This window comes from Dasypus novemcinctus, chromosome 2 (assembly GCF_030445035.2).
Source record: "Dasypus novemcinctus isolate mDasNov1 chromosome 2, mDasNov1.1.hap2, whole genome shotgun sequence".
In the NCBI taxonomy this organism is placed as follows: Eukaryota; Metazoa; Chordata; class Mammalia; order Cingulata; family Dasypodidae; genus Dasypus; species Dasypus novemcinctus.
In genome coordinates this window covers 63,075,027-63,101,433 of record NC_080674.1, presented here as the reverse complement: position 1 = coordinate 63,101,433, position 26,407 = coordinate 63,075,027, and the positions used below count along the sequence as shown (strand labels likewise).

General features: G+C 38.3%; 1 long non-coding RNA gene across 1 annotated transcript; it reads right to left on the bottom strand.

Annotated features, from left to right (window-relative positions):
* Positions 1-12,781: 12,781 nt before the first annotated feature.
* Positions 12,782-24,860, bottom strand: LOC131280085 (uncharacterized). The gene is made up of 3 exons (XR_009187670.1): positions 24,777-24,860; positions 23,340-23,586; positions 12,782-12,924 (listed from the first exon to the last, which is right to left on the bottom strand). It is a non-coding gene; the product is annotated as an uncharacterized lncRNA (long non-coding RNA).
* Between the last annotated feature and the right edge of the window lie 1,547 nt (positions 24,861-26,407).

Below are 26,407 nucleotides of genomic sequence, written 5' to 3'. Positions count from 1 at the left end.
TTACAAAGGGTATTTATTTGGGGTAGAAGCTTAGAGTCACAAGACCTTAAAGAGTCCAACTCAAGGTATTATAAGAGGTACTTTTTCACCCAGAGTCTGTTTGCACGTGTTGACGTAAGATGGTGGGCCATGTCTTCAAGGGTTCAGACTTCCTCCTCCTCCCAAGGCTCCATGGTCCCAGCTTCTTCCAATCTTAGCCACAGGCTGGGACAAGTCTTGTCTCTCTCCTGGGGCTCATTTCTCTAAGGACTCAGCTTCTTTGCCATTACCACAAGGCCAGCTGTAAACTGTCGGGAACAGCTCATCTCTCTTCCTGCACCTCTGCCATGTCTAATGGATCCTTCTCTCTTTCCTCACATATCTGCTTCTCTGAGTGCTTACTTCCTGGGCTCCAGGATCAAAACTCTTAACTTTCTCCTCTGCCATGTCATTTTCTCTGTGAGTCCTTGCCCCCTTGGTGGCGGGGACTCAATGCCTTACTTGATGTGGCCCAATCAAAGCCTTAATCATTATTTAATAAAGTAAAAGTGAAACCTCTAATTCCAATCCAATCTAATAGGCCCAGAGGAATCCACCAGTTTACAAACATAATCCAATAGCTATTTTTGGAATTCATAAACATTATCAAACTGGTATAATCAGTAAATATATTGAGATAAATGACAATGAGAGCACAACTTACTAAAACTTATGGGATAGAGTGAAGGCAGTCTTGAGAGGGAATTTTCTAGCCCTAAAAGCCTATTTTAAACAAGAGGAAAGAGTTAAACTCAAGGATTTAACTGAACAACTAGAGAAAATAGAAAGAGAACAACAAACCAATCCCAAAACAAGCAGAAGGAACAAAATAATAAAGACTAGAGCAGATATAAATGAACTTGAGAACAGAAAAACAACAGAGAAAATCAACAAAACCAGAAGCTTGTTCTTTGAGAAGATCAATAAAATTGACAAACCCCTAACTAGATTAACAAGGAAAAATAAGAGAGAAGTTGCAAATAAATACAATCAGAAATGAAAAGGGGGAAGTTACGACTGAACCCACAGAAATAAAAAGAATCATAAGTGTATATTATGAGAACCTGTATGCCAATAAACTAGACAACCTAGATGAAATGGAATCCAACAGCATATTAAAAGAATTATACATCACCTTCAAGTGGGATTGATTTTTGGTATGCAAGGCTGGTTCAACATAAGAAAATCAATCAATGTAATGTACTACTTTGACAAAATGAAGGAAAAAAACCACATGATCATCTCAACTGACACAGAAAAGGCATTCAACAAAATCCAGCATCTCCTTTTTGATAAAAATACTTCAAAAGATAGTATAGAAGGAACATTCTTCAATATGATAAAAAGGCATATATGAAAAACCTGCAGCAACATTGTACTCAATGGGGAAAGGTAGAAACCCTATGAATGTCATCTTTGTGGGAAAGCCTTCACTGTGTGTCCTACCCTGAGAAAACATGAGATAGCTCACACTGGAGAGAAAAACCTATGAATATCATCAGTGTAGGAAAGCCTTCATTCAATTTTCTGACCTTAGATGGCATGAGATAACTCACACTGGAGAGAAATCCTGTAAGTCTCATCTATGTGGGAAAACCTTCATTGTATGTTTTTCACTGAGGCAACATGAGGAAACTCACACATGAGATAGGCCCTATGAAAGTAATCTATGTGGGATCACTTTCACTGTATATTCTTCCCTGAGACAATTTGAGAGATTTCCTACTGGAGAGACACTCTATGAATATCATCTATGGGAAAGACTATACTAAAAGTGGTGGCCTTACAGAATTCACACTCGAGAGACAGATACCCTATGAATTTCATCTATGTGGGAAAGCCTTCACTGAAAGTTCTAGCATTAGATGACAGAAGAGAACTCACACTTGTGATAAACCATATGGAAGTAACCTATGTGGGAACACTTTAACTGTGTATTCTTCTCTGAGATAATTTGAGAGATTTCATACTGGTGAGACCCTATGAATGCCGTCTATGTGGGAAAGCATTCATACAATGTTCTGTTCTTATACGATATAAGGGAGCACACTGCATGGAAACACTATGAATGTTATCTGTGTGGGAAAGCCTTTATTCAATGATCTAGACTTACACATTAAGGCTTCACTCTGGAAAGAAACTATGAAAGTCATTTATGTAGGAAAGCCTTCATTTGCTATTATTAACTTAAACAACATAAGAAGACCCACACTAGAGAGAAAATATAAGGATATCATCCATGTGGTGAAACTTTAATTTAGTTTTATAACTTTAGACAGCATGAGAGAACTCAAACTCATATACGTGAAAGGCTGCATTCACTGTTCTCACCATAGATGATCTGAGACAACATATTTTTTAATGCTTTGAATATGTATGAGATTTCTGCCTTTGAGATAATCTTTAAGTATACTGGAGAGCTCACACACTGAAGAAACAATATGTTCGTAATCAGTCTCATAGAGCTTTCCATTAACCTAACTAAACCAATTCAGTCTAAGCCAATTCATATTGGAGAGATTTGATATAAATGCCACATATGTAATAAACAACATGAGAGAACTGAAAATATAAATACATGCACATGGGAAGGCCTTCATCCACTACTCAGATAGACTAATGAGACAAACTACATGGGAGAAATTCTATGTCTATAATCTATTTACCTTTACCTTAATTGAAAATTTGTCCTGAAAAAATTGTGTAAATTCCACAGGAGAGAAATGCTAGGTCTGCATTTATCTAAGCACCATCCGTGGTGTGCAATAAAAAATCAGTGAAGGAATGAGTAGTAAAATAAAAAAGAAAAGTTTTTACTAAGAGAATGGATCTTCTTGAGTAAGTGCCAGGTAATTAATGCTGGAGATGCTAGTCAATGAGAATTCATACAAAATCATTTACTCATACAGAAGCACTTGTAGGGCAAGTGAGAATTCACATTGTATAAAACTCTTATAGGTATCATGAATGAGAGAATATCTTCAGTGATCACTTATTCCTTACATAATATTCTTAAGCTGAAGAGAGAACAATCTTAAAGTCAATTTTGGAAAATCCTCAGTAGATTTCAAATCAGAAAACTCAGAGCAGAAAATAAAACACTTTATTTGGACCCCTGGGCACACATTTCAGCATAGAGTCAATAATTTTGAGCAACTCCTAATATTGGAAATACATAGAATAACAATGTAGGATCTTGAAGTGATCTGGGTATATTGAATTGTGAATTTTCTAAGAATAATATAAATTTATATCAATTATTACTTGCATATATGTAAACAACAAGTATTGTTACTGAAAATAAAATATGTTGGCCTCGTGCTGGTTGATTTGTTTTATGCTGTTCTAAACATAAAGATTTGTAGCAATCAGAAAATACCACTGAATGTTAACTTGAACATTTAGAACACAATATTATGATTCTTAGCTACTATCTTAGTGTTAAATATTGTTCATGGCAAGGATGAAAACAAACACGAATAAATGAACACACTGTAGAAGTTAAAAAAAAAAAAAAGAAGTAATTTTTCTGGGGTTGTAGAAGCATTTTCCTGTAAGTAGCAGGGGTGGCCCCAGGCCCTGAGGCATTTGTAGGAGTTGCTTTTGGAGGGGTAGCAGGTGCGGTAGCTGAAAGGGTAATAGAAAAGATAATGGATGGAAATTACCTGCAGAAAAGAAGAGAAAACCCATACAAACCACCAGTTGATCTCAGAGCATCATTCATGAAAGAAAAGGTTTAGTTTATAGTTTTGAAAAAGACATGGAAGTAATTATGATAAAATCACTGAAGCAGTTCAAAAAGAAAGAGCAAATGAGACTTTCAGAAGTTTTGAGAGACATGACCAATTGCTGGATCTATCAAGGGCCATCAATAATTGTCCAGGAATTAAAAGAACTACAGAAAAAAACTTTTGGAGAACAATCAGGGAAATTCATACACAGATTGAATAATAGATATATTAAGGAATTATCATTAATTTTATTAAATAGGCTAGTGATGTTATGGTTCTGGTTTTTTAAAGGGTCCTTATTTGTTAAACATACTTAAAAAAAAGGAAAGGAAACACCCTCGACAGAGACTTTTGTTGAAGACCATCACTTTTTTTGAGTCTTTAATGAAGATGGAAATTTCAGTCCTTACAAGTTGAGGGGTGGTACAGGAATGCCAGAGATCATGGAAAAATGAATGACTTGAAAATTACAAGTATTTTATAAATGCGTAGTAGAGATTGTTAATGCTCATCAGCCTCCGTTGACATAATTGGCCATATTACTGAGTTCTGGCCAATGGAATGTTAGTAGAATTGATGTATACCCTTCCAGACCATCACAACACCCGGGCATGTTCTTCATTTTCTTTCCTCTTCATCCAGCTAAGGTACAGGACTCCAAGGGCCTAGAAGAGTATGGAGCCAAAAGATAGAAGGAGTCTGGGTCCCTAAATGACTCTCTGGAGCTGTGCCTCTTCCTTACTGCCCCTCTGCCATACTGCTATGCACTGCGGGATGAGTAAGAAGCAAATTTTTATGGAGTGCCACTAACATTTTGGGATTGTTTATTACAGCAATTAGCCAATTAGCCTACCATATCTAATACACAAGTCATCATCAAAATCTTAGATTTTTAAATGATAACTGAATTGGTTGGTTATGACTTAAAAGGATGCTCACAGGTCATGTTTTCCAGGAAGATGAGTCTGAAATGGAGATTAGTATGTAGGAAATTTATTGGGAGGTGATCTTCAAATCAAGAGTTCTGAGGAAAAGGAAAATGCAGGACTTGGCAGAAGCAGAAGTTGAATTATAATACAGGAGCAAAAAAGGCCTCAGCCAATTCCATTAAAAGCTTTAGAGCTAAGATGTGCTTTTTAAAAAGTTATCCCAAGTTGAAATGAGTGTGTTTTTGTACCCCTGCATGTGGACTAGTTTTCAGATGTGAGTACCCTTGGAAGAGAGGAGTGGACTTTGGATGATACAGCTTCCTTAGGGGGTGAGTAATTCCTGAAAAATAACTCAATAGCCAACACTCCTGCAACTGGGGAGAAGAGTGCTTGGTTTTAAAGTTGGTGCATCACAATATTCTCTTGAGGGATATTCCAGAAGCTGACTTGTGAGTGGCAAAATGCTTTTTATGAATAGGCCAAAGAAGTTTTTTGGTTCATGATGGAAGGCTGCCTAATGAGGCCAAGGGATAAGTGAAGTGTGCATTATGTGCCAAAGAGATTGAGAAAATCATATCAAGACACCAGAGGATGGTAGACAGTAAAAACGAGAGAACCTTTCCTGGGGCTCTAACTGATGGACAGACCCAGTTGAAGACACCTGCATGAAATAAAATACAACTTCCAGTTATCCTCTGATTATCTATTTGACGATAATGATCAAGTTTCATCAAGAACCTGCTGCAGGCAGGCAAAAAACTACATGATCAAAATGGGTTCCACTGGGGTTTTAAAAACTTGATTATTATAAGATATTTCTAAAGAAGGTAATCTTTCTCTTAATCTCCATTATTTGCTAAGAACAGTATTTTGAAAGAATAGAAAATTTGCTAAGAGATAAACTTCATTTAGAGCTTAAGTCTAATGGTTTTGTTTTGTTTTTTAACAAATCAGTTTTACTGATACATATTAATAAAGCATACAATCCCTCCAAAGTGTACAATCAATGGTATTTGGTATAATCGCATAGTTGTGCATTCATCGCTTCAATCGTTATTAAAGCATATTCATTATTTCAATAATAATAATGATAAATAGACACAAAAATTTCATCACTTCTCAATCTCTCTCTGCTTACCCTACTGTACAGAGCTGCAATTTCTGGCTATTCTTGCAGTCTAATATTTTTTAACGTTACATTCTGAACTCTGCTTGTTTCATGTAGCTTGATTGAGTGGTGGGTAGATGGATTGAGGGGAACATTTGCTCTAGAGGTAACAAAAGAAATTCAGTGATCACTGATCTTTTTCCCTCAAAGTTATTATATAAAAAAATGAAAAGAATTATATAATTGGCATCTATATCCCCACCACCCCTTATTAATAACTGTAAAAATTGTATTCCTAATTAGTCCAATGATCTTTCTTACTTAAGAGTATTTTACAATTGTTTTCTTTTTTTTCTTTTTGTAAAAAAATACTGGTTTGAATTATACTCAAACATATTAGATTGACTGCCTTTCTAATTCACATAAATGACTTTTACTTAACCTTCTCTAACTCTTAAGACTGGTTGTGAATACGTATGTGCTTGCCCAACAGAGGAAAGCCCCCTGAGATTTTAGAGCAACAGAAATAAATCATCAGGCCAATTCTGTGGCCTCTCAATTTATCTAGTTCATGTTTTTATTGCAGTGCTGACTTCAAAGGAAACTTCATGAAACCTCACAAATACTGACCTCTTTTAGAAGCTGGTAATATGAAGCAAAACAAAGTTTCCAACTCAGTTGCAATGAATTGTACTTGAGAACAGACAGTTCCTGTTAGGAGTAACTGTACCCTATAATGTAACCTAGGAAGATCCTGAATCACCAGACTTGAAAATTTCAGGTTTGTTTTTTCTGTTTCCTATTCCAGGGAAAATCACTCCTTTCAATGGTCATCTGATCAGAATGGAAATCACAAAGGCCTCACTGAGAAGAAATAAGGCATCCCAATACTTAGGGATTTTTGTATGTGTATAGATGAAAATGTTAGTGAACATAAACTACAAAAGGAGTGATGTAAATTGCGCTATAAAAATTCATGACCAATATTTTGTTATTGAGTAATAAAGAATATGTGAGACTTATTGTATTGACTACTGAAGTATTCTTTCCAAACTGTTTCTGGAATAGAGGACCCTGAAGACTGAAAAATTCTCCTCAGAAAATTATTCACTTATTCATTAATTTAACAAAAAGTTATTGAGTACCTACTATGTTCCGGGCATTATTGCAGGTATATAGGTCGCATCAGTGCACAAAATAAAGAAACCTGTTTTCCTGGACCAATATCCTGGTGGTAGAGGGGGGAGAAAATAAATAAGAACATAATAAATAACTAAGTTCTACTCTATATTAAATATTGCAGATTCATCACACGTTGGATAATCTACTTTGGACAGGGTAATCAAGATATATGTCACTGATGAAATAATATTGCACAGCAACTAAACTGAGGGATTGGGCCCAGAATCAAGATGAGAGATGAATAGCATAGGCAAAGACCTTGCAGCAATAATATCAAGCAATAACACCAAGTTGGAGATCTCTGGAGAAGGGTCAAACACCTAAGCCAAAGAGAGGGCAAGGTCACATGAGTTTCAGGAACCAAAACCCCTAACATCATCATGGCTTTCTCCTTGTCATTGTTTTTCTCTCTCTCATGTAAACATCATCATCAGGTTGGTTTTCTCCACCTGCTGGAGGCATGGTCACTGACAGCATTTAAGTGTTGCAGCTGTTAGGCTCAGCCATTAGAGAGAAATGTTTTTATGCTCTCTATAATCCTGAATAAAGAAATGGGGGGGGGGGGGGGGAGGATTATTCACTGACCTAAATTGGGTCAGTTGCCTATCCTTGGACCAATTATGTAGTGCCAAAGGATGCAGTATGGCATTAATTACCTGTTCCTGCATAACAAATTATCCTAAAACTTAGCAGCTTAAAACAACAACGAATAAGTTACTCACACAGTTTCTGGGCATCAGGAATTCAGGAACAGCTTAGTTCTGGCTTGGGGGTCTCTCCTAAGATTACAGTCAGGTTGTCATCTGGGGCTATAGTCATCTGCAGGCTTGAATGGAGCTAAAGGAGTCACTTCCAAGGGGTTCAATCACATACCGGGTGAGTTAATTTTAACTGTTGGCAGGAGGCCTCAGTTCCATGACAATTAAGCATCTCCATAGGTCTGCTTGTATGTCTTATAACATGGCAGCTACTTCTCCCAGAGTGAGTTATCCAAGAAAGCAGGTTAGAAGTCATATGTTTTCTGTGACCTAGACCTAGAAGTGATACCCTGTTTTTCTACCATATCCTATTGATTACTCTGATCAATCCCATCCAGTGTGGGAGGAACTATACAAGGATGAATGATAGGAAGCAAGAATCATTAGGGGTCATCATGGCCTGGCTACCAAGGTTACTCTAATTTGCACATCTTGGATTAGGTTCCTAGTCTTTGTCTAATCAGCTGTGATGAGGTTGGAAGTAGGAATTTAGATCATGAGAGAACAGTTAATTCTTGGGTGGGAAGAAGGGGCACTGTAGGCATGGAGAAGGTGGGGAGAAAATTCTAAAAGAATCAGGAAAAAGTGCTGGGAAAAAGAAAAGTGTCCATTACTAGTCAGAGTGCTAATACTGTACATACTACTATATCTTGACGTACCACTCTTATTACGGTTTAGCACACTCCATCTCAATGATTCATTTCTAAATAGTTCTCTTACATGAGATTGTGATATCAATGAGACCAGAGAGCATGTTCATCTTTGAGTGCACAGCAACAAGAAGTACAGTGTCTGGCACAGAATAAATGATCAAAAGTGTATGAGCTTGGAGCAGGGCGAAGAAGAGGTAAGAAGGACCTCCAACAGACCAAAGTCTGCAGGCTGCTGCATCCCTGCAGTCCCAAGAGAAAGACTGAGTGGGACGTTGAAGGAGATAAAGCCAAGCCACAGAGAAGCTCTGCAAGGTTTTCTGCTAAACCTGCTCCTCCAAAGCCAGAATGCAGACCTAGAAGAGCCCCCGCAAAGCAGGGAGAATAGGTACCCAAAGGGAAAAGGGGAAAGCTGATGGTGGCTAGGATGGGAATAGCCCTGCAGAAAACCGTGATGCCAAAACAGACCAGGCATAGGAAGCCAAAGGTTCTGGAGATGCCCAGTGAAGTGTGTGCATTTTTTACAACCATGTACTTTTGGTGACTGTACAGCTTGAAATATTTTTTTAATCAAGTTTGGTAAAAAGGCAGAATTTCATTTTACTTTTGAAGGAAGATATGTTGTTAGCATACAGAACCCTTCATTGTTGTTTTTTGGGGAAGGGGCAACTGTCGTTAATAGAATGTTTCTTAAGCTGGATTGATATGGGAGAAAACACCTTTCCCCTCTAGTTTTGAGATACTTCCTCTTTACTCCTAGGAGAAGGCATTCCCTGAAGTTGATACACATTACCTATCTTGGGACAAATGCCTTTTGGTGTGGAAAAATTAAAGAACTAAAATTCATTATGTCCTCATGTCCTCTTCTCCCTCTTTGCCTTCAGCCTAGACTTGACTCCCTTAAACCCAAAGACCCATTAGGGCCTGACCCCCAAAACTGGTTATCAGGATGTCAGGAAATCTGGACTTTACAGTGATGCCATGGAAATGGCATCCCTCAAAAGAGTAGCAATTCCTTCTTCAGATTGTAGATCTTCAAACTGATAATTCTGTTGTTTTCATTTCATTTCCTGAAAATCAGGGTCTGCTCATGAAAAGTTGTTAAGCAACATGCTAAATGTGAAATGTCAACCCTCACTCTAAACTTTCCCTCTTCAGAGCATCAGATGAAGACTTTATTGAGTTTTAAAATGGCTTTCTGATTTTGGTAGCTTATTGAGGAAGGGAGTTTGAAAGTTGTTGTATCCTGTTAATGATTGTCTGCCCATGTCTTGCCTGAAATACCATGATTGTTCATGAAAAGTATCTTTAATAAAGCTGGATATAGTTTGGCTTGGGGGAAAAAAATGAGTTTAACTGAACTGAAGAGACTAAGGCCATAAGAATATGAGCAAAGTTCTTAAATAATTAAAGATATGGATAGGGTGATGATAATTTTAGCATCAAATTCACATTTGAAAGATATGCCCTTAAGATGAAATGAGTTAAAAACTTATGAAATTTGGAAAAGTGGATTGGCTCAAGCAGTTGGGCACCTATTCACCACACTGGAAGTCCCAGATTCACTTCCTGGTGCCTCCTAAAGAAGATGAGCAGACACTGAGTGCACAGCAAACAGAGAGCAGGTAGTCAGTATAAACAATGACGGGGGGAGAGGGACAAATAGAATAAATCTTTTTAAAAAAAGTATGAAATTTCTATCTTCAAGAGAGAGAACAGGCTAAAAGGAGAAGAATTTATATGATAAATATTAAATAAACAACATTATTTATTGAAAGATTGTTAGGAATTTTATTTTTTGGTGCAAGGAACAGAAGCCTAACACAAACTAGCTTAAGTTTAAAAACTTATTGGTTTTGATGTAACATTTATGTAATCTAAAGCTTCTTTCAAAAAAAAAAAAATTGGAAGGTAATAGGAGTGATTAATGGAATCCAAAAATCTCCAGATCCTTAGGAATAGAACCAGGAACTGGAGCACCACAGGAAATCCAGGGATTTCTTTCCTTTTGGCTCTTATCTCTGCCCCTCTCTCCACATCTGCTTCGCTTGTTTGGTGGAACATCTGCTTCGCTTGTTTGGTGGAGATCAATTTTTTTTGTTTGTTTGTTTATAGGTCACACGTCAGCAACAACAGTTCCTCAAGTTAGCATTTTATAGTCCAGTCTCCTAGAGAGATATCATCTGTTTCTCTCCATCCTAGTTGTTTTTTTTTTTTTTTTAAAGATTTATTTTTATTTTTATTTAATTCCCCTTCCCTCCCCCGGTTGTCTGTTTTCTGTGTCTTTTTGCTGCGTCTTGTTTCTTTGTCCGCTTCTGTTGTCATCAGCGGCACTGGAAGTGTGGGCGGCACCATTCCTCGGCAGGCTGCATTCTCCTTCGCAGGCTGCATTCTCCTTCGAGCTGGGCGGCTCTCCTTATGGGTGCACTCCTTGCGCGTGGGGCTCCCCTACGCGGGGGACACCCCTGTGTGGCAGGGCACTCCTTGCGCGCATCAGCACTGCGCATGGGCCAGCTCCACACGGGTCAAGGAGGACCGGGGCTTGAACCGCGAACCTCCCATGTGGTAGACGGATGCCCTAACCACTGGGCCAAAGTCCCTTTCCTCTCTCCATCCTAGTTTTAAGATTCATGAGGAAGGATCCAATAGACCCATTTCACATTAAGACAACCCTCAGACCAATAGAAATATTCCAAGTCCTGATGCAACCCAATTAGGCAATGGGGTGGGGCAAATCTGGAAAATAGTTGCTGGGTAGACAAAACAATAGGTCAAAGGTGATTTAGATAAATTAAGAAATGACATATTCATCATAAACTTGAGGGTTGTTCATGGTGCAACAACAGGGTCTGGGGTTTGACATAAAGAAATCGCAAGGTGTTCTTGGTGTCACTATGAGAATTGATTGCCTTGACTCTTGGTCTGGGATAAAGTAACATTTCTCACATTCTAGTCACTTTATAACATCCTGGCGAAGGTGAAAGCATTGTTTTCATTTCTACATCTGATGAAAAAAGTTTACTTAAATTTTTTATTTCCTTTGTTGATGTGCAGAGAAAGGTTTCAGAAGAAAGAAGCTGACTGTAGCTTCAACTACATTATTTAGTCATAAAGGAGGATTCAGAAGTGTTTTTTTTTTTTTTTTTGTGGTTGTTTTATAACACCTTCCTTCTTAGATATTGGTGACAACAATAGTAGATGTGTTAAGAACTGACTTTAACATCTGGGAGTTTAAAGCCTATGTTTATATCCAAACGATTATTGAAGTTCCCTACTCTTTTTGCTTTATATACTTTGAAGAAAAGAATATTCTCTCTAAAATGTATAAAGACTGCCATTAGAAATGTTCTTGATGGTAAAATAGAAAACACAAGAGTATTGAATGTGAAAGTGTGGAAGAATAAGTTCCTGATCTAATTTTTAAAAGGAAGAGAAATTGTGGTCAATGTGAATTTACCTCTGTAAAATGTTGTAATCGCATAAACAGTTTCTAATCAGCAGGGATATTGTGTGTGTGTGTTGGGGCAGAGGGGCCTGGGAAGAATGAAAGCTATTCTTAGCTTCAAAACATTCTGTTTTGTTGTTTCTAATATATTACGTTCACCACCTTTTAGGTTGGCTCCCTGAAGTTTACATTACAACCAGGAAAATGAATGTTCTCTGCCCATTTGTGCCTTTGTGTGGGTTGAGGGAGGAAGTGTGCACAAACCTCTTCCACCAACTATTGGGTTGGTTTGTTCATTTTTCTTCCTGTGCTTCCATGTTTCCTGTTCTTTTCATTGGGAGCTATGGTTTATGTCATTATGCCTTCCCACCAACATCTAGCTTTTGCCTGCGGTTTTATCATTCATTCATTTTATTCCTCCTTGGAGATTCAGATTTTGAGGTAATCATTTTCTCAACCAAACTTATCAATGCCAATGTTTACTGCCCATTATGATGATTCTATTCCCTTCAGATAATCAATGGTCAACTCCTAAAAATAAGTTCTGTGAGTGTTGGCAGATATTAATTTTTTTCCTCTTTTCTTTCTTTTTAAGTATTTTATTATCAAAATATCACACACATTCTCTCAACTTGTGAAGACCATTTTTAAAAATGAATAATAGACACAATAAAGGTGCTCTAAACTTCTGGATAATTACTCCAGTCTTTAGTCTAGATGAGAAAAATTATAGCATTTTTGCCAGTCATACGGTGGGGCTGATGGCCCCAAAAGAAGTGGGACTATTAAAATTCCATAAGACTTTGCATAAAGAAGGGGAGACAGAGTTCCAAACAAAACTAGAATTCAGTTGTTTGGACCTGCCCAGTATTAGTCATTTGTCAACCTGATTATATAGTAATCAGAAGCTGAGCAGTAAGAAATTACATAGTGCTAAGAGATCCTTCAAATGGATTTGTCCCTAAATTCATGGTTTTTATTGTGTCATTATTTTTATAACACTTCTGTTGTGGTTTAAATTAATACTTTACTATGTTCCATGTTTTCTTTTTAAACCCATTCTCCAATTCCTCCAAAACACTTTTCGAGTCAGGAGTTTGTGCCTGAAACAAAATAAGTTTAACATTTGTTAAATGTTTGGCCACAAGTACAAAGAAGACTAAGATCTACTTGCGATTTATCAATAATTGGCAGAGACTTTCTACAACAGGATTTCTTCATAGTATTTTAATAATCAATGAAGCATTAAGTATCAATCAATATTTGCTTGATGAAAGAATGGCTTTCCCATGACATCATGATATTGCTGAAAGCTGTGATAAACAGTTTGTACTTTGTCTCACTGTTGCAGAGTGGTAGGTAGACCACTCTTTTGAGATAGACCTTCTTCTTATTCTACTAGGAATCCATGCCTATGACTGTGATGGTTAATTTCATGTGTTAACTTAGTTAAGCAAGCACTGGACTGATTGTTACTGTCAGGATATTTCCCTGATGGATTTGTAGTTTTAGTCAGTTGATGACGTCTACAGTCAACAAAGGAGATTGCCTTCAGCAATGAGGGGAATCTCCTCACCCAATAAGTTGGAGGTCTTAAAGCTGAGATCTTCAGAAGTCAGAAAGAATTTCTTTAATCTAGCCAGCTTCTCCTGGGTAATTCAATTTTACTTTTATCAAAGTTTCTAACTTTTGGCCTGCTCTATGGAATTCAAATTTGCCAATCCCCACAGTTGGATGAGTCAATTTCTATGATAAACCTCTTAATTTCTCTATCTATCTATCTATCTATCTATCTATCTATCTATCTATCTATCTATCTATCTATCATCTATCTACCTACCTACCATCTATCTCCTGTTGGTTCTGTTTCTCTGAGAACCCTAACTAATATAATGACATTAGAGTTCCCAAGGTATTTTCTCAGGATTAGGTAACTTGCAAGGGAGAATCAGTCCTATTCTTTTTGGATTCAGCCCTTGCATCAATATCCTTAAAACTGAGAAATAAACTTATGTTCTGTGGAATTATTGATGAATTTGAAACATGAAGATGTCACACTTAATGGTGACATTTACTTAGTGAACTATACCAATTGTATTGATACATATAATTATACTCAATAAGAGTTATGATTTTGTCAAAACTCTTTAAAACTGTTTGAATCTGAAAATCTGATTTCTATATCCATTTTCATTTGTCACTTTCATTGACTGATGCCAATATTGGTGAATTCTCATATCTTCTGGTTATGTGCATTTTCTCCACTTCAGTTTGGGGGGTGTATTTTTCTGTACCCATTGTTTCCCTAGAGGATTGCTTTGGTTATTAGAGTGTGTTATTTTGAAGACTTAGTTGGGACCCTAAAGAAGCATGTAAAACTCTTTCTGTGAAAGTAAAAGCATTTGTGTTTTAGGAGGAATTACTGGTGAGTATTTCCTCTGATTAAACCTTCACAGATATTTGCCTTCATTGGCTGTTATTTCTGGGTTTATGTTATCAGCAGGAAACAGATGTGTGATTCTCTCTTGACCCTCAATTTTAGCAGAAAATGCACACCAAAAAAAAAAAAAAAAAAAGTGTGTGGATTGGGGAAACAGGATTAGAAAATACCAGCAGTAACAATATAGTCAACATGCTCAACTAAATTTCCTACTTTAAAATATCATTTTGATACTAGAACAGAACTGCACACCAGACATTTTTTGGTTTAGAGAAGACAAAAATGGTAGTCTGTTGCACAAGCATTCCTCAGAACTCAACAAAAATTATATCCTCTATAAAAAAATTATACTCTCCTTATAGTAAGTCAAATGACTTGATTACTAGTCAAGTTTTTAAAGAATGAGTTAAACTATATATCTCTTTCTTGGATTGAAACAAAAATTAAACTCTATTAGTAAATATGATGATTATCTTTAAATATCTAGCACACATATTTCACTATTTTATTTTTATTGTCACCTGAACTTATATTTAAGACAATATAATTTATTTTTATAAATCTCAGAACCCTATAAATCTTTAAATGATAAAAGGAAAGGAAATTTTTTTGGTTCCCTGATTTCTCAATTTTAAAAGGTTTATTTACTTCATTACTTTTAAAAATTTACTCTCTCCCCCAAATGGTTCTCTCGTCAGTCTACTACTTGTTTGCCTGCCTTCTCCAGGAGGCTCCGGGAACTGAGTCCAGGATCTCCCACATGGGATGCAAATGCCCCATGCCTGAGCCACATCCATTCCCCACAGCCTGCAGCATCTGCTGGCTTGTGGCATCTGCTCGTTTAGGTGTGTAGCTCATTGCGGCAGTGTGGCGTCTAGCTCGTTGTGGTGGGTGCGGCGCCTGCTCGTCTTCTTTAAGAGGCACCAGAACCCAAACCCAGGAACTCCCATGTGGTAGGCAGGCACTCAACCAATTGATCCACATCCTTTTCCCTCTGATTTTTTAATTGATCAAAACTTGCATTCCTTGGATTGTTTCTTTTTTCTTGAATTTATCTGAAGGTAAAATGAATACCCAAGTACTAGAGAGTTGTAGTAAATATGTCTACTTTCAGAGTTCTAGTAGAAGGAAAGAAACCTCTGAGAAAAGGTTATGGTATTATGATAGTTAATTTCATGTGTCAACTTGGTTAGGTTAAGGTGTCCAGTTGTTTGGGCAAGCAAGCACTGGCCTGATACTGTGAGGGTATTTCATGGATTTAAATCATTTGTCAGTTGATTGCGTCTATGGTTACAATCAACAAAGGAGATTGCCTTCCGCAATGAGAGAAGTCTCATCCAATCCAGTGAAGGACATAAAGGGTGAACTGATGATTTAAGCAGTCAGGAAGAATAATTTTTAACCTCTATTTCAGCCATCCATCTTCTCTTGTGGAATCCATCAAAATCTTCATCAGAGTTCCCGACTTGCAACTTGTGCTACAGAATTTGGACTTGCCAATCCCCACAGTATCGTGGGGCAGTTCCTATAGTACATCTCTTAATATTTACATATATGTGTGCACATGTGTGTGAGATATATCTGGAGAACCCTGACTAACACAAGTATTATACATTTTCTTAACAAGAAGAAAAATTTTACATATTCCAAATTCATGTTAAGTAGCCATTGCAAAAGTCTTAAATCTCTTGTGAATCTAAATATGCATATATAGCATTGGGTATATTGACAGGCTCTCTTCTTATATGTTACTTCAGTTATTCAAATTTGTGCTTATATTATGCTACCCCAGAGTGTATATTGAAGTGTTAGCACTGTAACTTCAGACAAATGTTCAAGACAGAGTTGAGGTAGTTGGAGACGGGTAGTGGAGCTTCTTGGAAGTCAACATACTAAAACAATTTACTGCTCAAAAATAGATTCTGGGCACCTATTGCACAAAATTGAAATTTCATTTGCTACGGATTGAATCTTGCCCCCTACAAAGACATGTTCAAGTCCTAACCCCTGGTTGAGTGGGTGTGAACTCATTTGTAGATAGATCCTTCAAAGATCCTATTTGGACAAGGCCAAATTGAATTAGGATAGACCTAAATCCAATGTGGTTGAAGTCCTTATAAGCAAAGAAAATTCAGATGCTGTCAGTCAGGAGAAGCCAGAAAAGGAAAGAGAGATTTCGTTGAATTTATTTAAATAAGAAACTGCATTAAATATACCTATTAGAGTACCTGGTGTATATCAGATATACTATACATATTAATTATTTTCCTACCCTTTAAAGACCTGAATTAAATTAAATTTAGATCAGGAGTTCTTAACCTTTTTTGTTCCACAGACACTTTGGCCAGTCAGGTGAAAACCCTTACTAAGCCCACATTATACTATGTATTATAAATATATCACACCCATACCAACACATCCCCACGTGAATAATGTCATTTTGAATTTTGGTTCAAGTTTATGGACACTTTATTAAGAAACCCTGACTTAGATATACTCTAACAGAGCAAAAGTACTTTATATGCATTATCACTGTCATCAAAACAAATAGTTTCCTAAAAGAAATCAGGCTGGATCTATTAGCAGTTAAGCTGGAGTTTCTAAGTAACTCAAACTTTCTTATTTAATAAATAATATAAATAAAAACAATAATGGTATAAGAATGATAATAGACATTTATTGAGCACTGTAACATAGATTTTTTATATGCATGCTCTCAATCCTTAAAACAATTTCATGAAGTGGGTGCTATTATTATCTCTATTTTAGGAAGGTTAAGTAACTTGCTTAAGGTCACACATTAATAAGTGTTAAGATTGGGACTTACACCTAGGTCTGTATGACTCCAAGATATGCACAAGGACCAAGGAGGGGGCAATGGAAATAGAGGAGGGAACATATTGAAGAGATATTAAGGAGTTAAAATGGGTTTGACTTCCTGGCTGTTCGGATGGAGACCTAAGGGAAAGAGTGGAGTCAAGGCAGGTATTATGGTTTGAATCACTGCTCCCCCAAAGACATATTCTAGTCTTGATCCCAGGTCCTATAAATATGAACTCATGTGTAAATAGGATCTTTGAAAATGTTATTAGTTAAGATGAGAACAAACTGGAGTAGAGTAAGTCTTAATCCCAAATGACTGGTATCCTTAGAAGAAGAGGAAATTTGGTCACGGTCTGGAGGAGATAGATGGGGAGAAAGATGGCCATATGATGCAGGCAGAAACTGAGTTATAGATTGCTGGCAAGCAGCCAGCAGAATGCTACAGACTTCTGGGAAAGCATGATCCTACCAACACCTTGATTTTGGACTTCTAGCCTCCAATAGAATTGTAAGACAATAAATTTCTGTTGTTTAAGCAAACTAGTCTGTGATATTTGTTATAGCAGTTCTAGAAACTAAGACAGTGTGTCACTAGTGAGTATCTACTTGGAGAGCTAGAATAGTTTAGTTGCAAGTAACAAAAACCCTTATGAAATCATTTGAGCCCCCAAAAGAATTTATTTTAAGGCTCCAGAGGTGACCCACAGAATTCAAAGGCAGGAATGCAGCTGCTTAGGGGCACCAGGAAGTATTTTCTTTCTCTCCTCTAACATCTGCTTCATTTGTCTCCATGCAGATGGTTTCCTTGGCTCCCAATCCACTTGGAACAACAGATAGTTGGTCCACAGCTCCCACATTTACATATTTTAGGTTCAGCTACACAGAGAGACATTCTTTCTTTTCTCCTAATTCCAAATTCCTGATGCAGGGAATCTAGCTGACACACTTTGGTCAGGTGCCCCCAGTCTAAGAAATTGTTGCCAGGGATGCAGGGTTATGTAACACAAATGTGATTTCCGGGAATCAATCCAGGAGTAGGAGGCAATTTCCAGAGAGGAGGGGCTAGGCAAACAACCCCATGTGTGGCCACTACAGTGTCATGCACTGAGTGGAACTGTCTAGCATCCCAGGCAGTAGACTAGAGCGTTCACTCTGAAATATTTATCTTACTTATGATAGAAAGGCTTGGAAGTATTAATGGTGAGTTGGAATTAGTTTCATATTTCCAGACTCTCCATCATCCTTTGGTACAGCATTGGGAGGCAAGAGTCCCTATATCTGTTGCTAGGTCTGGGCAGTATCAACTCTTCATATCATCAAAGATAGATGCTATCCATTATGCAGTTCCCTCTCTTAAATCCAGTTTGACTCTAGAAGGTTATAAGTTCAGTGAACAGGCAGTTGTGGTGTAATGGGTATAATCTTACTAAAACGTAAGATTTGAAGGAAAATCTTGATGGGGTGGCAGCTGGAAAAACTTGCCATTTTATATTTGTACGCATTTTCTTGCTTTCCAGGGTGAAGACTTAAATTTACCTCTGGGACAGACACTTCCTTTATTTTGGGAAAAGCTCTACCACAAAGCAAGTTAAGTTCTTTCCCATGTTCTTGGGAAAAAAGTTAAAGTGGAAGAGTAAGTCTGAGTTCAAGAATGCAGAAGATGCATCCTACAGGGTATCTCTATTTAATAGAGCAAACTGGGTACACCTTTTAGGAAACTTACGACTCCACTTCTGATCTTTCCCTAGGCCTTGTTCTGACCCTCTTGTAGCCTACTGCTTCCCTATGGTGAAGGGTTGGCAAGGAAAGGAACATGCTCCCTTGAGCCTATCCTCCTGCTTCTTGATCACATTCTGGTTCCCCAGGACCGTTTAATTCCCTGCCCAAACATCCCTGAGCCTGCTCCCAGGGCCTGATGGGCCTCTTTCCTGGGTCTGATTTCTTGAGAACACTCATAGGACCAGGGGAATGGACAGAAATTAGATGAGCAACTTTCGGTGACCACCTGTGAGGCCCTTGATGTATGGAGTGCAGGGGGGTGAAAGGAGAAGGGAGGTGGCCAGGGCCTCCATTTGTACTCTCATCTGGTACCATAAAAGTTAGTGGTGGGCCTGCCCTCATAGTAATAGTTCTCAAACTTTAGTATATATAAGAATTACTTGAAGGGCTGGTTAAAAATATAAATTTCCTGGGCCCTGCCACCAGAGACTTTTATTCAACTGGGTCTGGCACAGTGTTCAAAAATTGGTATTTTGAACAAGTTCTCTGAGGTGGAAAATACTTCTTTTGAACTTTTTATTTTCTTCAATTTGAATTTAGAGGTCCGGTGCTTATTAATTCTTTCATGTTCTTGTGGCGGTTGTATGTACATGTATGTGTTCTTGTCCAAGAATTTGCCCTCAGGATAACAGTCATAGAACCCTCCAAAACTTAGGAAATAGGCTTAGGGCTGATATGTTCACTTCTTGTTGGCAGAGATAGCCAGGGCAGACTTTGTGTGGCACAACTTGGTGCAGGCAGCACTGATGCTGTGGTGCTAGGATTGGATTATGTAGATCTTGGGCAATGTGTCAATATTGGACAATGGTGGTTCTTTTGGAGGTTGTGGCGTAAAGACAGTGTCTGTTGGGCAGAGTGGATCTTCCAGGGAAGAAGTCAGTCCCAGGGCAGGTAATGAGTGTTTGGGAGGTGAGCCTTAGGCTGGGGGTAAAGGAGACGTCTCTGTTCTCTCTCTTGCACTTGACAGTTTCACTAGGAATCTAAGGTGTGGAAATAGTTTGATCATTTTTGAAGGTAAAAGTAAGGTAGCCCCCAAATAGGAAAGCAGGTTAGAATCAGGAGATTGGACCCCATGATCTTCAGTTGCTACTTCTAATGGCAGAGGTAAGATTTTGCCGGGTTGCTTGCCCCTTTCATTCTACCTCTACCTGGAGTATTAGGGGGAAACCAGACCCATGCTTCAGTTGTAAAGGCAAAGATCAAAGTGATGTCCTCTTCTCCTGAGGCCACAGGGGGTAGAGAGGGCTCATCAGCACCCAGGGAAGTGTCAGTCTCATGAGGCCATTGTTACTGAGATGGCAGTATGGTGGGAAGATAAAGAGACCAATATAAATATGTATTGCGAGTGTGTTTGAGAAAGTATCTGAGAAACTCAGAGGTGGCTGGGAGATGCTGAAGAGAGCTAGTTTCTGGTGGCTTGTACCCCTGTAAATTGGCCTGACCTTATATGTAAGTTCCAGGCTGAACATTTGGGTCACATTTGACTTTTTGGAATGTTCCTTGGCCTTTTGTGCTCTGACCACATTGTGATTGGGAAAGTACTTTATGCTGGTTCCATGGAGAACTCTGGAGAGGACATTTCAGTTCTGCATTTCTGGTAGGCACAGCCTGACACTGCAGTTGCACTTCTAGTAACGAAAAAGAGTAGGTATTTTGCTATCAGAAACAATAAGGTTAGAAGTTTATTCTCAGAAGAAGAGGTGCCACAGAAAGATATTTTGGGACAGTTAGTAGAAGGGGGATATGTAACCACATAATGGTGGTAATGAGAAAGATAAAAATTAAAAGAGGAGGGAAAATCAAAATCTGAGTAACAGGTTTGAGATTCATTATTGCCCAGGCCTTAAAGAAGCAGTCTGTAGTTAGTCAAAAGGAAATTAAAAGTTGAGGCCCTGGAAAGCCCTCGATATTTTAAATGGGTGGGATGGGTTATTTGGGGAAAGTCAAAGGATTACAAGAAATTGAAACTTGTATGATCATTTAAACTGACAGGACATAGGTTTCAGAAGGCCAGGAGATGTGGCAGATAAAATCTGACCATAAACAGGGTCTCATCCCAACATTTCCTGGGTTAGTCTTGGTAGAGGCACCCAAGTTCTACACCGCTGTTACCTCTTTTTAAAAAATTTTTTAAAATTTATTTCTCTCCCCTTTCCCCCCCAACCCCCCCCATTGTGCACTCTCTGTGTCCATTTTTGCTGCTTGTTCTTCTTTGTTGGCTTCTGTTGTTATCTGTGGCATGGGAATCTGTGTTTCTTTTTGTTGCATCATCTTGTGTGTCAGCTCTCCATGTGTGCAGCGCCATTCCTAGGCAGGCTGAACTTTCTTTCGCTCTGGGTGGCTCTCCTTACAGGGTGCACTCCTTGCGCATGGGGCTCCCCTATGTGGAGACACCCCTGAATGGCAGGGCACTCCTTGCGCGCATCAGCTCTGCATGTGGGCCAGCTCCACACGGGTCAAGGAGGCCCGGGGTTTGAACCATGGACCTCCCATGTGGTAGGCTGACGCCCTATCCACTGGGCCAAGTCTGCTTCCCTCTGTTATCTCTTGAAGAGGTAACTTTGTTCACCTTGGTTGGTAAATAAATTTGTAACCCCAGGAAAATATAGAAAAAAACGAATCGGTAAGTTTAACATAAAGAATTAATATTCTTATATTAAATTTAAGAACATGTTTAGTAACTAGACTTGTAATCAGATACTTTTGTATATTGTTTGTATTTTAAGATTTTTAAATGCTTAAGAGGACTTGAGCTTCTAAATTTAACAATCTGGTTGATTAGATTTATAAAATTGCTTAAGAGAAAGATGATTTTTTAAATACATCTGCCTTGTCAGGTGATTGAAGTGTTTGCCATTGTAATTTAGAATATCTAAGAGAATCTGATTAATTAAATATATACATTATTAAATATTTACAAGATTTTGAGTGGACAAATGTAAAAGATATTTGAGAATTAATTTAAAAAGTTTAAGCAGTTGTTTTTATTGATGTAAAAATGAAGAAAAATAGAATTTAAAAGTTATATTTTAATAAATTGAATATTGAAATATATATAATTGCAAATATGATTTTGGGGAGGGACACAAAAGCCCTCTCAGTTAATAGAAGTTTGCTTGGATCTCAAATCAGATGTTAGAATCATACTGTCTAGAGTCAAATCCTGACTCCACACTCCCTCACTGTGTGACTTTGAACAAATTGCTCAATCTCTCTGTTCTTCTGTTTCCTCACTGGAATATAGAGAAAACAGTATTATCTATCTTATGGGGTTGTTGATATGTTTTAAATAATATAATACAAGTAAAGCACTTTTAACAGTGTTTTGCATACACTAGGTGTTAAATAAATGATTATTATATTACTATGACTTTAAAATTAAAAAACCTCAGCGTATAATAAATATAGCTATAAATCTGTGTTGTGGTACTGCAAGGAATTCTGGTTAAGGTATCCAGAGATGGAAGGGCCACAGATGACTCTGTCGAATTTATTGCTTCTCCTGATTCTTCTCCTCAGCAATTACCTGGCTTTTGAAATTCAATGTATCAAAAAAAAAATGTTATTTTTGCATTTATGTGTTTCAAATCATGTTAATTACACAGCATCAACCCAGCACTTTTATAACAAACTTACTAAAAGAAAAGCATAAATATATGGTCGCTACATGGGCATTGGCACATTGATGGGTTTCTCTAAGCAAATTTATAAAATATATGAATGAAAAAACTTTAACTTCACCTGTAAGGATAAGGTATGTTGCTATGTTTATTGAAAGTCAACAATTTAGTGAGAGCATATGATTGCTATAGTCAATTGTATGGAGAAGTCAAGTATGAAAACGGGTTGTGTTGTGTCAAAGCCAAATTCTGCTTTGATTTAGTAACAGACTTCGACAGGCTATATTCATGGTTTATCCTCTTTATCCAAGAGTGATAGAGAGAGTGATCAGAGGGGAACTTGAGCAGTAAAGAATGACACCCTATATTCTATCCATACCAGAAAGTCTTTGTGTGCTATCAAAGAGTGGAATTGCATGGGAGGAGCAATACAGGTTACTGTTGGCTATGAAATAGGAAGTTGAACTTTTGGATAATGGAATTTGTGTAATGGTTAATACTGCATCACAAATCAGGTTGAAATCTTACTAGGTCTGAGGAAGGTGAGAGTGTAGTTAGCATAAACTGGTATTTATAAGACCCATGGAATGCAGGAATCCCCAGTTGTTTGTTATTTCAGTGTTGATTCTTATCTTTAAGTTAATAGTCTATCAGTTACTAAAAAATCTGGGAATTAGATGATACCTCACTCATTTTAAGTACCCCACCTCCTTCTAATATTACTTCATAACAACTCATAAAGAAGAGGTTTTATGTCTTTCCTTGTTGGTATTTCCATAGCTGTCAGTCCACATCACCAGGAAATCTTTCTTTGGATCTCTTAGGAAACCCCAATAAAATTAATGAGTAACTATACCTTGCTCCTGAGTGGGAGGGAAAAATAAAGGAATATGAGTCAGCCAAACCAAAGGTGAATGAAGTCTTGCTTCCTTTGAGGGCTGAGCTTCCAGAATTGATGAGGCAACTTCTTCAGATGAATCATAGACTGGAGGGAGATGTGATTGGTTCCTGGTCCACCCCCTTTGTTTTAGGAGGAGTCAGATGGATGTGTGCCAGAGAGTTCTAGTGTAAACCACAGCAGAAACTCAACTCACTTCTGAAAACTAGAAGTTTTGGAGACAGCCACTTAGATACATATTTTTTAAAAACTCACTGAACAGTAAATAAATCTTAAGGGTTTTTTCCTTATTTTTAAAGATATACATTTGTGTTCAATTTTAATGGCCACTTTAAAGTTAGAAAATGTTGTTTTTGAAATGACTGAGGTCATTCAGTGACATCATGTATTACCACCATTAAAGGCAAAGAAAATAGGGACTACTGTAATGTATTCCAAATGGAAGCTACTCAAGAGAAATTTTTAAAAGGCTAGATATTAAAAACAATTGAAATTCAAGTTCAACACAGATTATATGATTCCTGGAAATTTAGTTCATGGCAAAGAAGTGTTAACCAGCTATTTAAAAATGGAAGAAAAGGGGCAAGAGAATTACTGTAGTTTCCAAGTTGGGGCCCAGGAAACAATGGAATGAGCCAATCCAAGCAAAATTGGGGCCAAAAATCTGTGCTGATAAAGACTAGTTGTTGGAATCCTAGAACAAGGTCAGGGGCTTGGGGATTTGAGCAACATTCATGAAAGCAGGGCTTGGCAACGGGGTGGGGGAAAAAAGATAGGAAAAATCCAAGTATCATTTGCATAGCTTCAGTTCCAGCCCCAAATTCGGGCTCAGTCCTATTAGAAGCAATGAAGACAGCAGCCAAAATTTCCAATTGACAGAAAATCAGCACAGATCCAGACAAGTAGGGAGAGTGCCATCACTGCTCTTAAAGTGCTTCCTCCAGATAGATGCAGCTCAGTGTCAAGTTCTTAAGCATTGGTGGTAGATCCTATGCTGGCTGTTAAGCTTCCCCTGCCCCCCACTGGGACCCACGTGGGGGACACAACCTGCACAAATGGAATCAGGGGGTCTGCAAGTATGGCTGGCATCAGTGATTCTCACCCCTAGTATCCCATTCCAGACCTACTGGAATTTTGGGAAATTTAAGAATCTTTTCTCCTTAAAATTAAAAAAAAATTTTTTCCAAGTAGTAGTACCTGTTTACTGAAATAAAAATCAAACAATTAAGATATATATGAAATAAAAAGGGAAAATCCACCTTCTCTGCTATACTCCCACTCCCTAGTTTAATCATTCCTTCCAGATTTTCCTTGTGCACATAAAACTACATCTATGTTACCTATAGTAACATGTCATCTGGGGTAAAAACTATGAAGTAATATTCCCAGACTTACCATATGTATTTTCTGCTCCTCTCACCCTTAAAAACAACAACAAAAAGAGCCTTTGTCTGCTTGGCACCCATCCTTCTGGATGTGGTGGTAAAGAATTCTAGAACTTGAAGGAGCCTGATAAGTTTTTACCAGTCAGCATTGTGACAGGATGATGACACACTCATACTGGGTAACTGAGAAGAGTTTAATGAAGTGACTATTTTCAAAAGGGTGTGCAGTATTTAGAGAAGCTAACAAGAGATGCTGAAGCACCCCAAGAGCCATGGCCTCCCCTAGAGTCATGGGGCAAGGAGTGGGATCTGCTACTGGAATTCAGACAGAGGGTTCACCTAACAGGAGCTGTGCTGACAACCAGCAGTACCCACTGGAGGGATCCAACAGAGAACAGGAACTGACATCAGTCTCCTCACTTTCTTTTTTCCCCTGCCAAGACTCCCCACTGGCTCTACCCAATTGGAAGCCAGAAGGCAGAGGGTCCTGATGATATCGTTCATCTAATTCAGCCTTCTAGGACAGAGAGCAGGGCAGAGAAGTCATCTGGAGAGGGAACTGGAGGATATCCAGCACATGTTTCTTAAGTGTCTTAGTTTGCTAAAGGCTGTCTATCTAAAGTACCAGAAATGGGTTGGCTTTTATAATGGGGATCTTATTTGGGGTAAATTCTTACAGTTCTGAGGCCATGAAATGTCCAAATCAAGGCATCAGCTGATGCTTTCTCAGGGTCCTGCCACATGGCAAAGCAGGATGGTTGCTGATCTCCGCTGAGGTCCCTGCCTTCCCCTCCAGAATCCACCGTCTCCCCGGGCTCAGTTGCTGGCAACCAGGCATAGCGCTTGTCCTCTCAGTCTCAGCTGCTTCACTTTCTCCCAAGTTCAGCTGCGAGCTATCAGACATACACCTTTTCTCCTCTTGAGCTGTTCCACGGGCCCAGCACCTCAGGGACCTCTTTCTATGCCTCTTTGCTCTGCTGGTTCCAGACTCCAGGACCTCTCCCAGTCTCTCAGGGCTTCTCTGTTTTCTTGCAGTCCTCTCTCTTACATGGCAGGATCAATATAATATGGCAGCTCCCTTCTCCCCCACCCCCACCCCCGCACACTTAAATCAGCTCCAGTAAGAGGGTGGAGACTCAACCTGAGGCATATGTCGCTGGCATAGTACAATCAAAAAGGGTCTCACATGCACAGGGATGGATTAGTTAAAAAACATAATCTTTCCATTTTGGGGATTCATACAAGAACTAGAAAAGAACTCCAAATTGTCATATTAAGGTATATCTTTGATGGCAGGTATAGGAGAGGGAAAAAAAACACCAGAGTCCTGTATGCAAGGAAAAAGAGGGGTTTTGGAATATTTAGAGAAAGCAAAGAGCCTTGAGTTCTGTCACTGTGTCACTGCTGCTGCTGCCTGTGTATGCCTGTCGGGGAGGGGGGTGGGGGAGGGAGAAACAGAGACGGGGAGCAATTAGGGCAAAAAAAGTTCTAAAGAAATTTTCTAAGGGTTATAAATTGAATGTTCTTTGGTGGTCTTCGTGATACACCCATAAAAGTTGTGTCTCATTTTCAATCACTCTGCGTTGTTGGACTGCTCTTTTGCTTTGTTTTCTCCTCAGATGTGTGCAGAAATTTTCATGC